We start from the raw sequence: 14,977 nt of genomic DNA on the forward strand, positions 1-14,977 counted from the left end.
AATATGGCTATAAAATAATTGTAGCGAAAATATCCACTTTGTCGCAACTACGATACAAGGAAGCTGTTGCCCACAGTTTCAAAAAAGAAAGTTCCCATGTTGCACACACACACACACACACACACACACACACACACACACACACACACACACACACACACACACACACACACACACACACACACACACACACACATCACCGATCATTATATAGGGACAGGCGCTAGCATTATGGGTCACCGCTACACCTGAAAGGGGCCGCCGACAAGAAGCCGACAAGGTCTCCCATCGTTCTCGAAGCGCCCGCAGCTTGCAACTTTAATTGGCAACTGACTGATTGGGGGGGGGGGGGGGGGGGGCTGAGGCCTTCCACTGCAGTGCACCGCACTAACGAGACGCAAGTGCCACTAGTCAGCCTGGCTTCGGGGGCGTAACGACCGCGTCGTCCGGGCTCCGGTTTGATCCGCGGCGGCCGGCAGCAAGGGAACGCGTCTGCATACGAGATAGCGACGACGAGCGGGTCCCCGTTACGCTCTGCTGCGCCGGCGAAAGGGCCCCCACGCCGCTGCGCTCTCGAACGCAACGCGCCGGTGGCGTGCCGCCGCGACAACAGTGGTAGGCTTAGCCGCCGCCGCCACTTTGCGGGTCACCGCTTCGCGTGCTCTGCCGCCGGACTGCAGCGGCGTGTCCTTGTCGTCTATCGCGATGTGTTGCCCCCGCGTCAGTATGCCACGAAAAGAAAAATCGTATATTCTGGTGTCCTCGGTTTTTATAAGGGCCAACCATATATTTATGAATTCGTTTAGCCCCTAGGCCCCATGGGGCCGTGATCAGGTTTAGCCTCTTATTTCTCGTTTTCCGAATTTTCTTCTCTAGTTCATCTGGCATTTATTAAGACGTTCATTCACTCACGTGCCAGGCAATGCCGACGCGAATGTGTACACTCATACAGCAAAATCCAGAGATGCAGGCCACACGAAATGAGCAGCAAAACGAGTATAATTATTGTTCGGCGAACATTTCGCCTTCGGCAGAAAATTGCTATAGAGAATATCGTACACAATGCAGTAGCCTCGAAAAGGTGAGACTTCCTAGAATGAACAGATTTGCAGTGGATAAATCCGGACAAGGAATGCAGTTACCTTAAGTGATTGAGTTGACTAGTGTTGGTTGGGAGGCGCAATGTGGAAGAGGAACCCGAGATTATGGAACGATATGACGAGCAACTGTTAATGTCTGCGACACTCGTGTATCTGCGAAGCACGCAGTTCTTTTGATGTGCCTCGGATCGAGAGTGCGGTGCACAAGCTCTTTACGCATTCAGCTCACAACAAAACGCAGCCCCAACGGCTGGGAGTCGAACCCACTATCCCGTGCTCAGCAGCACACTATACCATGGTAGCCCAGGGACACTGAGGCGTCTGTCTCGTGGCTTCGACTCTGGTGGTGCCGTTCTGAACATTGTATAATTTCGCCATATTGTCGAATTCGCCATCTCGTCAGTTCTCATTGGTTTACAGGGCTGCTACGCCCCCTGTGATTGGCTCAAAACGCCAACATGGCGGAATCTGACAACGCGGCAGAATTTCACAGCGTTCACGGTAACACCCCGAATCACTGTGCCACACGGCCCAGACTGCAGGAGTGGCTCTGCGGGGAGCAGGAGTGGGAGGGGGAGGAGACCTGCGACCAAAGTCCCAAACGAAAACGGCGAATCCTGCTTTGCACCCCCCCCCCCCCATCACCCCTCGACAAACAAATCCTGACGCTGCCGTACCTGCCACACTGCATATACTGCGCAATGAAGCATCATCATCATCCTGCTTTATGTACACTGCAGATTGAAGGCCTCTTCCAGCGATCTCTAATTACCTCTGTCAAATTTCGCCAGCTGACGCTATCATATAGCCCACCATGAAATAAAAGAAACATATATAGGGGGTAAAAAAAGAAAAAAATGAGCACCATGGCCTCAACCACACTCACGCTCTTCGGCGACTTGAGCATCAGTCGGCTACTATATATAACACCCATTATCTATCCGTCCACGGATAGATAATGGGTGTGATAGATAGATAGATAGATAGATAGATAGATAGATAGATAGATAGATAGATAGATAGATAGATAGATAGATAGATAGATAGATAGATAGATAGATAGATAGATAGATAGATAGATAGATAGATAGATAGATAGATAGATAAACGGACCGTGGACCCGTTTGGTCCACGGTCCGTTTATCTATCTATCTATCTATCTATCTATCTATCTATCTATCTATCTATCTATCTATCTATCTATCTATCTATCTATCTATCTATCTATCTATCTATCTATCTATCTATCTATCTATCTACGGGTCCACGGTCCGTTTGCAATGATCTTCGAGAGACATACTGCCCGGACTCAGTATATAGGAAAGTACCGCGTCCGAAGGCGCACAAATGCGCGAGCTTGGCTCGCGCTCGGCGCCAGCGAAAGCGCGACGAAATTGGCAGCGGCACCAAGGCCGCTCGCTTTCTCCGCATAGCCGGTGCCCGGTGTACCCGACTTCCAGGAAGACGACGACGTTTCAATGTCACCACTGCCCATTTACTGCCAATAGCACTTTTCCGCGGTACACATACACCACCGGTCTTCCTGCTTTTTTGGAGTGTTATCGGTCGGGCCAAATTATGTGTGTCGCTTGCAGCGGGAGGCGATGCACGCTGGCACGCGGGCAACGGCGCTTGTTTTCGTGAACGTCGCCATAATATCGCGGGACTTCCAGCATTAGCATCGACGTCCGGCGAGACGGGAAATACCAGCGCCCGGGGGGCGCAATACGGACCGTAAATAACCCGCGTGTTTGTCTTTCTCGCTTTCCTGTTGAAGAGAAAACCAAACGAGCGATTGGCGCGCGAAACACTTCGAAAGCAACGTTCGTGAGTCCGTTGCTGCAGACAGCTCTCCTGGGCCGTATAAGCTGTTATATCTCAGAAGCGTCGTTTACATGCACTCGACGAAAGTGGGTCGAGTCAGAAGCTCAGCTCACCTAGCCCGACCCGATCACATTTTTTTTTTTTTACGCGGATATTGCCAAGTGGCTTGGTCAAGTCAATCTGCACCTTTTGCAGGCGGGTTGACCGAACTCACCTCGACGCTCGCTCAGTCCGACCCGCTGGCGTTTAGACGGACCCGACGACCCGTTTTCGACCCGACTTTACCGGGTTCATGCAAACGGAGCTAGAGACTGCTGAGAAGGCAACGCGAGAATCATTTACTCAAACGAACACCTTTTTCCTTTCAACTTGCTCCGACAACAAGAAAGTGAGAGAAAAGAAAGAACAACGGGAAAAAAATCATGACCGAAGAACGTCGTCGCCCGCCATGCGTCATCTTCTCCGACGACGACAGCGTTTCTCTCAGGAACGGACTTGCCGCGTACCTTGCGGGAGGTATAAAGGGGGGGGGGATCCCCTTCTCTCACTTTCTCTCGGACGGAGGCGCACTATGTATTTTCACCGTTTCGCAACGCGTTTCGTAATGCGCCGACGGCAGCACCCAGGTATGTGCGCGTGCGTCCGTAAGCACCGGCGTGGTCATGAGCCTCACGATCTTTCCGTCAGGCATCGCGACTGCCGGCGCGGGGAGATGAAAGGAAGGATGAGACGCAAGCGGCAGGCGGAGGCGTATGGTGAACGTGACGCTACGGGTGTTCTCTCTCTCTCTCTCTCTTTCTCTGTAGTAGGTTGCGCTTGCCTATCCCTGGCCCTCTGATCGTCCTTGACACCGCAACGCCGTCGCGACCTGTGGCTCCAAGCGAAACCGACGGACGCGAGAAAGACGAGAACAGTCGGACCCGGGCGCGGACAAAGGCGAACGTGCGCAGCGGATACGCACGAGGGTAGAGTCGCGCTTCTCGGTCGTCCGAGGCCGAACTTGCAGCATTAGCCACAACGCCGTGTAGCTGCCCCTTTCACCGGTGCGTGTCTTTGTGCTTGTAACAATGCTCTTGCTAGAAACAAGCACGTTTCCGAGAGAAGAGCGAATTGTTCGGTATCTTCGTTAAGAAAAAAAGAAAGGTAGTGCGGTAACTATACACCGTATTATAATTATACATGTACGGGAGTCGCTGTAACCTCATTGCATGTAATCAAAAGAAGTTTTTACAATTATCGCCCTTTCTGTTTCTTCTTTTGCAGTCGTTCTGTAGACCCACACGTTTTACTTTTGGTATCGTGGTGTAGAGGAAACAAGCCATTACTCGGTCGTGCATGTGTCGCTCAGCAGATGGCGCCGCCGTCGCGCCACACGTGACGCAGACGGAGCCAAGTTCAGCTTCGCGCGCGGCGCTGGTAGAGGCGTAGCCCGGCAGTGCGTGCGTTTGACCATTCGAGCTAGGGTGGTCGAGTTTGAGAGAGCTGGCTATGCCAAAGTAGGCGTAGCTTATCGAACTCAAACGGGTGCTCAACAGGAGTTACAAGGCCTACAAATGTGCAAATTGTTGCTCAAAGTTCGCTCTTCCTGCGTTCGACACGTAGCAGTCCAGAAGTAGCGTATAGAGACTCGGACAGCAAGACGGAGCGATGCCCAACCCATTTGACCACGGAGAGAGAGAGAAAGAGAGAGAGGGGGGTAGGAAAGACAGGGAGGCTAGCCATTGTAAATACTGGCTGGTTACGCTGTCTTGGGGAAAGGGGTAAAGGGAATAAAAGGTGAAAGAAGAAAAAGACGTGTCCGTCTTCACAGGGAGCACAAGCGCAAGAGATTGAGGCAAGCGTAGTAGAAGCCCCAACCATATATACGAGTGCGACGGGCTAGAACGGCGCAGGGCATGTCTCGGGCGCCACAAGTACAGAGGAGTTTATTTATTTACGCTATAGTGCCCGAAGGCCCTCTGCGAAACAAATGGGCCCACTACGAATAGGAAACGAGCACGATTGCAAAATCAGACCGCGGGACTCCCACGAGCTGTAAAACACGTCCTGTGTTCTGCTTGTCGATGTGTCATTTTTTGCGCTATGTATCCCAGTCTGACTTTAAAATAACTTGGGTAAGTGAGCTTTCTAACGCGTCGATAAACGTAGCTCGTGCATTCGCTTACTTCACTTCTGTACAGTGCCCATAAACCATCTGCAGCACGCACAAGACCTTTCACGTATACCCCACTGCAGCTCCGTCCCTGATACAGCCTATAGCCCTATTTTTTTTACTGCTTTTTTCGTCCGGCTTTCCCTTTTTCTTCAGCTAGATCTGCGGTCCCGGACTATAGGCATTCTTTCCCAATACAAACAGCTCATTTGAAGTAGCAAGCACTGCCCGCTATGATATTACTGACACCCCCCCCCCCCCACAGTCAGCATTCGTTAAACGTTATATATATATATATATATATATATATATATATATATATATATATATATATATATATATATATATATATATATATATATATATATATATATATATATATATATCCAACATTCAGCAACCAACTCGCAACTGTCCGCCATCCCCATCCTTGCTTCGCTGGCTCTCGCTTGACGGAGAATTCGTGCCCGACGCGGAATGCGGGGGAGTGGTCACCATTCCGACTCTCAAGAAGCAGCGTCCACCAGGACGCGCTTTTAACCTTCGGAGGGTGGAGACGCGGTACATTACCTGAACGCATTGTGGGCTTCGTAGCGACGAAAAGCAAATAACAACGATAATGATAAAAGAAAAAAGAAGCAAACAATAAAGAAAGAAGCGAGAGGATGATGAATACTTTCTAGCGCAAGCATCTCGCTTACGTTTCGCGAATTTTTTCCAGGAACGCCGCGGTGCGGTTGACGACCGGGCTAAAGTTGAACGCATTTAGGACACGTCCTCGACAACATCAGCTGCGCTGTGCAGAAATTTGCCGGGACTCGAGGGAAAGCGTTGAACCCCGATCTTTATATAATGATCGATTGTTTGCGATAGCTCGGCTTTGATAGCGCTTTCTTTCTCATTCCCTCTTTCCGTTTTCTTGATTATGCCTTAGCGTCGAATATCCATCAGCGTGGCCAAATGTACTTCAGAAAGGTGGATGACAGTGAGATCGCGGATGATAATAAAAATGAAACATATTAAGTGGTATACACGACGCCGAACACAAATGCCACTGTTTATCGGGTCACATATGAGGATTGCTCATTGCTAAAGCAGTTAACACGTATGCAGCCTACACGTCAAGGCTACTCTATATTTACTCTCTCTCTATTTTATCTCGACGCACGCACGAGAAAATGCGTCACGAACAATTGTCGCTCTAGAAATGCACGAAAGGTCACGTTTGAAAGCACCTTTGCAAACAAGAATATTTATGCAAGACTGCATAGCCGTCTGACGCGTTGCTAAGATTCTAAAATGCTGGCTAAAATTTTTCCCGTATTAACCTTTCCAGGAGGAGCCGTATTTGACCCGATGTTGACGTTCAGACTACGCTTTCATAAGACCAGAATTCGCTCTTCTCGTTCGTGCGCGCTTGCACGCACATTTGTGTTCTGCAAAGTACGCCCAGCTGGAAGCGCATGCTTTTCAGGTGTCACTGTTGACAGCGGTATACGTACTAAATGCTGACGCCAACGAAGAAATGAATAAAACATTGCATAGAAGGCGGCTTTGCAGTTACGTGCACTTCTTATAAGAGTACAGATGCACGGCCCGCTGGCTCTGTTAGATATTCGGAGCGAGTAAACGTAAATCGTGCCAAACAGACTATCAGGAAGGCCAACGTACTAATAATAAAGCGCGAACATCTTTTTCTTCTTCGCGCAGCGAAAGAAATAAAGAGCCAGTCAGTCGACGGCGTTCATGCAGCTGCTTATATTTATGCGGCACCTGTGCAGCTGTTGTAAACAGGACAGGTTAAATAATGCTTTAGTAGACTACTAATAAACACGTTATGTTAACCTACAGTGCCAAAGCATGACATTAGGCGAGTCTGCGTAAGTCACAAGTCTAGGTCTGCAGGAAGGATATGCTTGGTGTTAAGTATACCTGCGCAAGAAAGGACACGACACCAAGAGAAGAAGAGAAAGGGCGGCTCCCCACAACCGCTTGATGTGCTAATGCAGTGAAAGGAGTGCTATGAGAGACAGAAACCAAAAGGGCGGGGGCGGGAGTGGGTCTGTTCGTTTCTTCTTTTTTTTCGGCTAGAAATAATGTATTCAGTAATCTGCTGTTATATACCTCGTTTCATTGTCTACTTTCAATCAATACAAGCGTCCTGAACCGGTTCCGAGAGCCGCAGGTTTTTTCTCGACACGTCACGGATCCTTGAGGCTTGACATGAGTTCGAGTCCGATTTCTTTAGCCTTTCCAGGCGGCGACAGTCAGTTTCCAGTAGGCGCTTGAAGTGAGCTTTCGCTTTCGAAGGATCAAGAAGAGAAAGAACGCGACAAGAAGCAGTAAAGAAAGGCGCGGCACAGCCGATGTTTTCTGTTGCGGAGGAGCACCGCAATGTAGGTTACGCAGAGCAGAACACGAAGTATAGTAAACATATATATGAATTAGCGCATCAAAAAGACACGCAGGCTTAACTTTATCTGCCTAAAAGCTATTGTTTGGTCGGTGACCGTCGGTGAAGTCGAACGTGCAGCTTTCCAGTAAGTAGTGGATTTGCCGGAAAGCGAGAGTGAGTGAGTGAGTGAAAAACTTTATCAGCTCTAGATTCGCTGGTCTTCTGCGGTCTTCAGATGGAATCGTCCATCTTCTAGCACAACGGTCAGTTCCCCTTAGTCCAGGGCTCCGCTGGATGCTGCTGCCAGTTGTGCTCGCCGAATCAGACCTTCTTGGTCGACCTGGCGATCGCTGGAAAGCACTCCCTCCCATTGCTCCGCACTCGGGTTTGGTACAACGGGTACCACGTCTATCTTCTGGCATGCCCACGTTATGTGATACAGCGTGGGTGTTTCGTGGCACCAGGGGCATTTGTCATTGTATTGTGTGGGATAAATTTTGCTGAGTACCTTTAGGTTCGGGTACGAGCCCGTTTGTAGCTGCCTCCACGCGACAGAGTCCTCTCTGCTAAGGGAGTTGTGCGCAGAAAGCGGTATCCACCACCGGAACGCGAGAAACGTCGCCGCTCTAAGTATATGTGCAGCAGAGTTCTTTTCAATTTCATGAACCTGGACGTTTTGTGGCGATAGTTTCAGATCTGGACGATCCAAAGACGATGGTGCTGTGAAACGGTGATCTCGTGGCTTCGTCGCGCGTCACATGGATTCGTACACTTCTTAGGAGGAGGTTGTATCACGTGCCCTATTGCTATCGGTAAACGTTCTCACCCGGCTGGTCTTTTCAAGAGGTATGGAAAGATCTGACCATTTCCTTGCACTCTACAAAAAAAAAAAGGACGTTCATTGCAAATGCAAAGCACTTATTCGAGGCCCCGTTGCTGCAAAGTGTGAGAGGGGGCCGGGTGCTCGAATTAAGGGAGAACACTGCTGGAATGGCAAATGACTGGATTTCGCCTATAGAATGGGTCGAAGTTTTGCGTGTCAGAAAACCAGAAAATGTCGACAAGTAATGTAAGTGGCGACGCCGCTACGTCGCAATGGCTCGCCATATCCTCACGGCTGGCGGCTGGCGGCATTTGCCAGACGTCAGTTAATTGTGAACGAAAACGGGATCGCGTCGTCTGTTTTCTGTACATTCTGTCTTCACTGGGGCGTCGCTTCAAAAGGCGGAAAAACGCCACAGAGGGCTCGGCTTGCACATTTCTCTGTTATGTACCCTCTGTGCTCATGTCTACCACGTATGGGAGCCAAACTCCCTCCCGTCTTTCTTTTTATTCATATGTACATTTTTTTTTAATTTCGCGCTGAACTGGCACAGCGCTAACATCGTTAATGCGACCTTATTAATTTTGCGACATATATCCCGACATTGGCCGCTTTCTCACAGCATTATATCTGCAGAAGTTGGCACGATTCGCTTTCGTTTACTTCCAAATGCGACGTAATTAATTCATGCTTTAACTTATATACTCGAGTCGCACTGAAAGAGAGGCCAAAGCCGGCCAAATGCTGGACCAACGTGGTTCGAAGTTAGGCCAGTGTGGTCCAACGTTGTGCGTACATTGGCCCTGCTTTCTTTCTTTCTATGGTATAATCATTGGTTGTTAGCATCACCCGAAAGCTTCCATCACATGACGACGGCAACGGTAACCTGGCATGCGGAGATTTCGCAACGGCGGTGCGACCGATATGTCACTTTGCTAGGCTTGGAGGAAGAAAACAAACTAAAGTGACGTCATGTGGCCAGCCGCAGCTAGCATGATGTCACGCAGCTGGCATGGCGTCAGCAGCTAGCATGACGTCACGCAGCCGGCCTTCGCAAGCCAGTTAACTCTTTATGAAACCGCGTCCCCTTCGCTTTCTCTCTCTCCAGTGCCTCCGAAAGTCGGCTCTACTAGCGGTATTCGCATCAGCGGACTCCGCCCAGTGTGCCCAGCTTTCCCGAATTACGTTTTAATCGATGCTAACTTGTTCGAATTCCTTGTCACTCGCTCTGTGAACAGTTTCCTTCCAGTTAGCTTATGGAAATTCAGTGGTTTATTGTAAGGTGTACGCTTATCCTGTTCTTTGCAGTGTGAGTGGGGCGGCGGCTGGTAGCTATCGCAACCGTTGTCTTTTAGGAAGAGCGTGCCGCGCTGAGCGCCGGAGGTGCGAACACATCGGAACTTCTACTAACTTCAATTTTATCGCATGATGCTATCTCTTCGTTCTTTTCTATCTCCAAGTTGCTACTTTTCTCTCTCTCTCTCTCTCACCCTTCTATTAATTCTTCTCTTTTTCTTTCTTTTTTTACACAAGCACCCGCTCTCGGCGAGAAAAAAGCCAGCAATTCGTTATCCCGAAGCGTTCTCTACGAATGTCAACTCCGTTCTAGCGCCGCCCTTCTCAGAAAGCAAGCGGTACACGTGAATGACCACGATTACGAAACAATAAAAGTACACCCTGAAGGAAGCGCCCTTGTGCCCTTTATGCCCGCGGAGGTCGCGCGAAAGCGTGCTCCCGCAGCACACGTGCGTGTGCGTGCGTATGTGTGTGCGTACGTGTGTGCGTACGTGTGTGCGTGCGTGTGTGCGTATGTGTGTATGTGTGCGTGTGCGTATGTGTGTATGTGTGCGTGTGTGTGTGTGTGCGCGCGCGCTCGCGGGCATACCTGCCTCGGAGCACGTATGCGCTTGAGAGTGTTCGCCGTTCCGCGCGCGCTAGCAGACGACGCTGGCTCGGCGCAGACGACCTTCGAGGGAAGTGAGTGCAAGGTTATGTGCGAGGACGGCCGTTAGACGGAGCGGAAAATTCTCTCTTCTTAGTCGCGGCGTGTGGGACGCGCCGGCCGCGTACACAGCGTCGTAATGCAGCTGCGCGCACATGTCGTACACGCGCAAAAGGCAGCACCGACTGTCACTGCCGTGGGTCTGCTTCCTACAACTACTTCAGTCGCTGAGGCGCCCGCGACCGCCCCCTTTGCTCTTCACAGCAGTCAAGCCGCCGATCAGGCATGCGGACGCTGCGAACGCGTTCGACGAAACTCCGAACGAGAGCACCGTTCTCTTGGACGACACTCTCAACGGTAAACAAGCACACTTGAACAAAATATTAATCAGAGGCCCGTTGGTGTCACGTTTCTGTCACATACAGGACAAAATGTCCAAGCGCCATGAAACCTCGAAAAGAGCCACAGTGATCAACTTTGTTTGCAGACAAACGATAAACGCAATGAAGCTTTTGCAGAGACGCTCAGTCCGGAGTCTCGCTGGTACGATTCTTCAGCTGTTTCTCGTCAACCAAAAAAAAAAAAGAATAAAAAAAAGTCCAGATACAACGCACATTTTGAAATCAAATGTGAAGCGAAGCCATCGTAAAGCTGTTAATTAAATACGCAAGATAGGACCCAACTATCGGACTATCACGTTCATGTTAAGCAGCGCGCTGTGCAGCAATGCGAACAGGTGCCCGCCCTAGAATCAACCGAGACTCCGAAATCCCCACCAAGCAACCCACGTGACCCAAGCGACCATGGATTACACAGTCGCCGGGTTCGGCCCACTTTTCGCCACGTCATCTCCGGGTTCGGCGACGCAGTTAACTATTGCAACATCTCCAAGGTCGGCTTCACCTTACTCGGCAAGAAGCCTACAGAGCAGACGCGCCGAATGTCGCGGGAACGAAGACGTAGAAAGATTCGCTCGTAAAAGAATTAGGCGCTTGAAGGCGTGTTACTCGTTGTGGCGAGGACATTTGGGCACCGTCGGTTGTTTCACTGCGTAATTCCGTAGAGAACAGAGGCGACAGCCGGCACATCTGTAAGTGTTGTACAGACGAGGCCACGTACCAGTAGATACGTCATGCGACTCTTGTCTTGCGTGCGAGCTATTCGACGAGACAGCAGCAGAGCGGCCTCAGCCACGGTCAGCAAAACCCCACTTGTATGGTCAACCAGAAATACGTCTGCCTTAGACAAAGAGATGCGGTCAAACCAATGCATCATCCCCATCAGCAATAGCAGCAGTCTGGCTACGCCCACTGCAGGGCAAAGGCCGCTCCCATACTTCTCCAACTACCCCGGTCATGTGCTAATTGTGGCCATGTTGTCCCTGCAAACTTCTTAATCTCATCCGCCCACCTGACTTTTTGCCGCCCCTTGTTACCGCTTCCCTTCTCTTTTGTTATCACTTTACCTCCCCTCCCCTCTTTCCCCAGCGTAGGGTAGCAAACCGGATCTTCCCCTCTAGTTAAATTCCCTGCCTTTCCCCTTTCCTCTGTCTCTCTCTCCTTGGAATCCAGTCCGTAACCCTTAATGACCATCTCATATAGGAGGTTGTGGGCAAGTACTGCACAAGGGTAATGCATAAAGGGCGGCAAAGCAGTAGAGGAGGGGGAGATGAAGTCACGTGAATCCCTCGAGCGAAACGGCGCGCGTACGCGTCGGCCGCGCTACGGGACGAGCCGTTTCGGAGGGCGCGCTGTACGCGCTGCTTCGGGGGTAGCGAATGAACTCGGCCGCACAGGTGGGTCCTCTTATTTTCCTCCTCCTTCCTGGAACAACGCTAAGAGGAAGGCGAAAACGAGAAAGGGGCGACAGAGAGGAAGAGGTGAACAGCGGTGGCGGCTTGCGTAGAACGAGCCACTCGCGCACACAAGTGCAGCAGCGGCAGCAGGAAACGAGCTTTTTGCTCGTCGCGCTGGCGTTCCGCATCAGCGGCTGCACACACACACGTCGACGGCGCGCAGTTGAACGCCCCGCCGCACGGCGAGGGCGGATTCTTGTTTATAAGGTCGCTCCGCATGCGCTCAGGTGTAGAGCGCACGCCCTCACGTGTTGCATGTGATATACACACACAGGGAGACGCGCGGTCACCTTTCCGTTCGTTGGCGGGTCTTCATAGTGCGCCTGGGTATCAGCTAAAAAGTCCCTAAAACTCTGCTTAGAGAACTACTGAAACGGAAAGTTTAAAAAGAAGGGTACAATGCCAGTTGCGAATTCCTCTGAAATCCAACGATGTTGGACGGGAGTTCCGGTCCGAGGCAGATATGTCTGTGCAGGTTGCGAATGTCTGCGGCAGCCTCCGCCGTTCTTCGGAAAACGCGAATCGGGAGCACTTGTCTAAGTAACACAGGCTGAAACTACGAGGCGTATACGCGTAACCGACGTCAATTGCCCCTGGACGCGAAGTCCCCCTTTGAATCGCATGGCCACCAGGCCGAACGTGACTCGAGACGATTTGGCGGTAGACATTTGCGTGCTACCTGTAAGGAATCATGAGTGCCGGGCAGTGCGGGAAAGTATACAGGCGCGAATATGGGCCAAGGAAATAGTCGCAGTTGTTTCCTCAAGTTTGCAATGCGCCTACGTAGGGAAAACAGATGGAAAACAACAGCGGAGAACTGTGCAGGTCGACGTGTCTCTTCTGGTGCTTGCTCGATAGCTCTGGGTGCATTGTGGTTCGGGTTGACCATCACAGCGGGATTCGATTCCTGTACCTATAGCAGTCCTTGTCAGATGTTTATGGCAAAGCACATCACAACGACGCGCACAGCGACAGAAACGGCGAGTGTTAATCTGCAATTGTGCATGCTGTGCGGGAAAGCGCGCTAGCGATACGGTGTGCAGTGTCGGAGCAGAACATGTGCACCAGTGCTGTTGCGCGCAAGACGGCGCTATTTGTGTGCTTGTGACTGGCGTTCGCGTTTATAGTGGTCGTCGGCATTCTATTCTCGTTTTCTTTGCCACCTTTACTCTCGCATGAGCATGACGTATTGTGAATGTCCAGCTCTGAGGTTAGGTCGCTACGGGCCTCTGCACCTAACCGGTCTCGGCCATTTTACTTGTTAGTTAGTTGCGTAAGCATCCTTTTCCGGGGTATCCCAGGAGTTTCGCGTAAGGCGCCGCTGTACAGAAAAATCTACACACAAAGCGACAAAATGGCACAGGTTTGTCGCGAGCATCACCGCAGTCATGGAGCCCGAACAAGCAACGGAGCCCGTACAAGCGATGGTCTCACAAGAACCCGGAAAGCCATAGTCGCGTCGGCAAGAGAAGGAATTCCGTCCCACAGAATCACGAGCGCGCACGCCTCGCAGACCACTCCCCGCGTAGCCGCGGCGCTATCCTCCGGCGCCCCACACTCCGCGCACCAGCAAACGGAAGAACGCAGAGGTCAGCGGAAACGGTCATCGCGGGGAACGCGGGTGTGGACGTGCACAGTCGGCCGGGACAAAACGAAGGCATTGTGCCCTAAGGTGACGCGCGGTCATCGGTCGGCGGATCTTGCACGTTCATTCTACAACGCGACAGAAAATCCCAAAACAAAACAACCACAGAACACAGTTCCGAGAGAGAGAGAGAGAGAGAGAGAGAGAGAGAGGGCAACAAGATGTCTGCATTGTGGGTTACCCTCCCACGGGCACCAGAGCGCGCGCGCGCGCGCGCGTTGGCCCCGACGCTTTGAGAAGCAGGCGCCGTTGTTTACGCCTCAGAGACCTCGGCCGCGAGCGGCGAGCATGCGAGAGGCCCCCGCAAAGAAAGAACAACAACAGTTGCATGCAGGCAGCCGGCGTGCAAAGCACCAAGGACGGCGAGCGCGCGTGCAAAGCCGCCCGTCGTGCCGGCCGTCGGGACACGACGGGCTGACCGACCAGGAAACGCGCGGCGCGGCGGCTTCGCGTGCGCGGGCGTCACACGTCGCCGGAGAAGCGAGAGCGAAGAGGGCCGGTCGCGCGAATCGCTCGAGCGTGCTGCCGTGCCCGGCGGCGCGCCGTCGCGTGGTGTACACGGGGAGAGCGACGGGCATCGGGAATCCTCACCCGCGCTGCTGTTGTCTTTGTCTCCTGCGGGGATGCGCGACGACGGCGGCTGGAAAGGCGGACGCGGTCCGGCCGTCGAGCTACCTCAGTCGATGCTCGCGGTGGCAGTCCGCGCGACGAGCAACACTGAATCAGTTGTACAGGTATACAGTATTAACTCCTCAAAAATAAAAAAAAATAAAAAGAAGAAAATAAACACATGGAATTTCGCTTGGAGAGAAAAGCATTGCATATGTGAACGCCAAACGCCCTTGCTCCGAATTTCGAGCCCAAGCTTGGGAGGTGGCAACGCCAGTGTGACGTGTCTTGGTCTTTTTGACGCAGGAAAAGCTGTGGAAACTTGGTAGATTGAGTCTGGCTCCTATAGAATGCAACGAAGTCATTATTTACCTATCAACAAGCTTAGCTATAGAGTTGGCTGCAAGCGTCGTGAAAATCGCTGACATTACGGCAAGTTGGCGCAGGAACTTTCGGGCGGCTTCGCCACCCGTCTTCCCCTCTCGTGCTTTTTCTGACTCATCATGCCTCCTCTGATGGTCAGAGCAGGCACGATGTATATTTAGGGGCGTAATCCAGCAATGCAGCGTAACTACATCTTTAACTGCACCACACCGGACGGGCCACGGCATAGCCCAGAGTTTGATGAAAAC

The 14,977-nt window shown here is 51.6% G+C and overlaps 1 protein-coding gene across 2 annotated transcripts in view; it reads right to left on the reverse strand.

Moving 5' to 3' along the window:
• The window catches only part of bdg (sodium-dependent transporter bedraggled), a 196,377-nt gene that overhangs the window by 56,070 nt on the left and 125,330 nt on the right, over window positions 1-14,977 (reverse strand). The gene's annotated exons all lie outside the window — the stretch shown is intronic.

Source organism: Dermacentor albipictus, chromosome 5 (assembly GCF_038994185.2).
Source record: "Dermacentor albipictus isolate Rhodes 1998 colony chromosome 5, USDA_Dalb.pri_finalv2, whole genome shotgun sequence".
NCBI lineage: Eukaryota > Metazoa > Arthropoda > Arachnida > Ixodida > Ixodidae > Dermacentor > Dermacentor albipictus.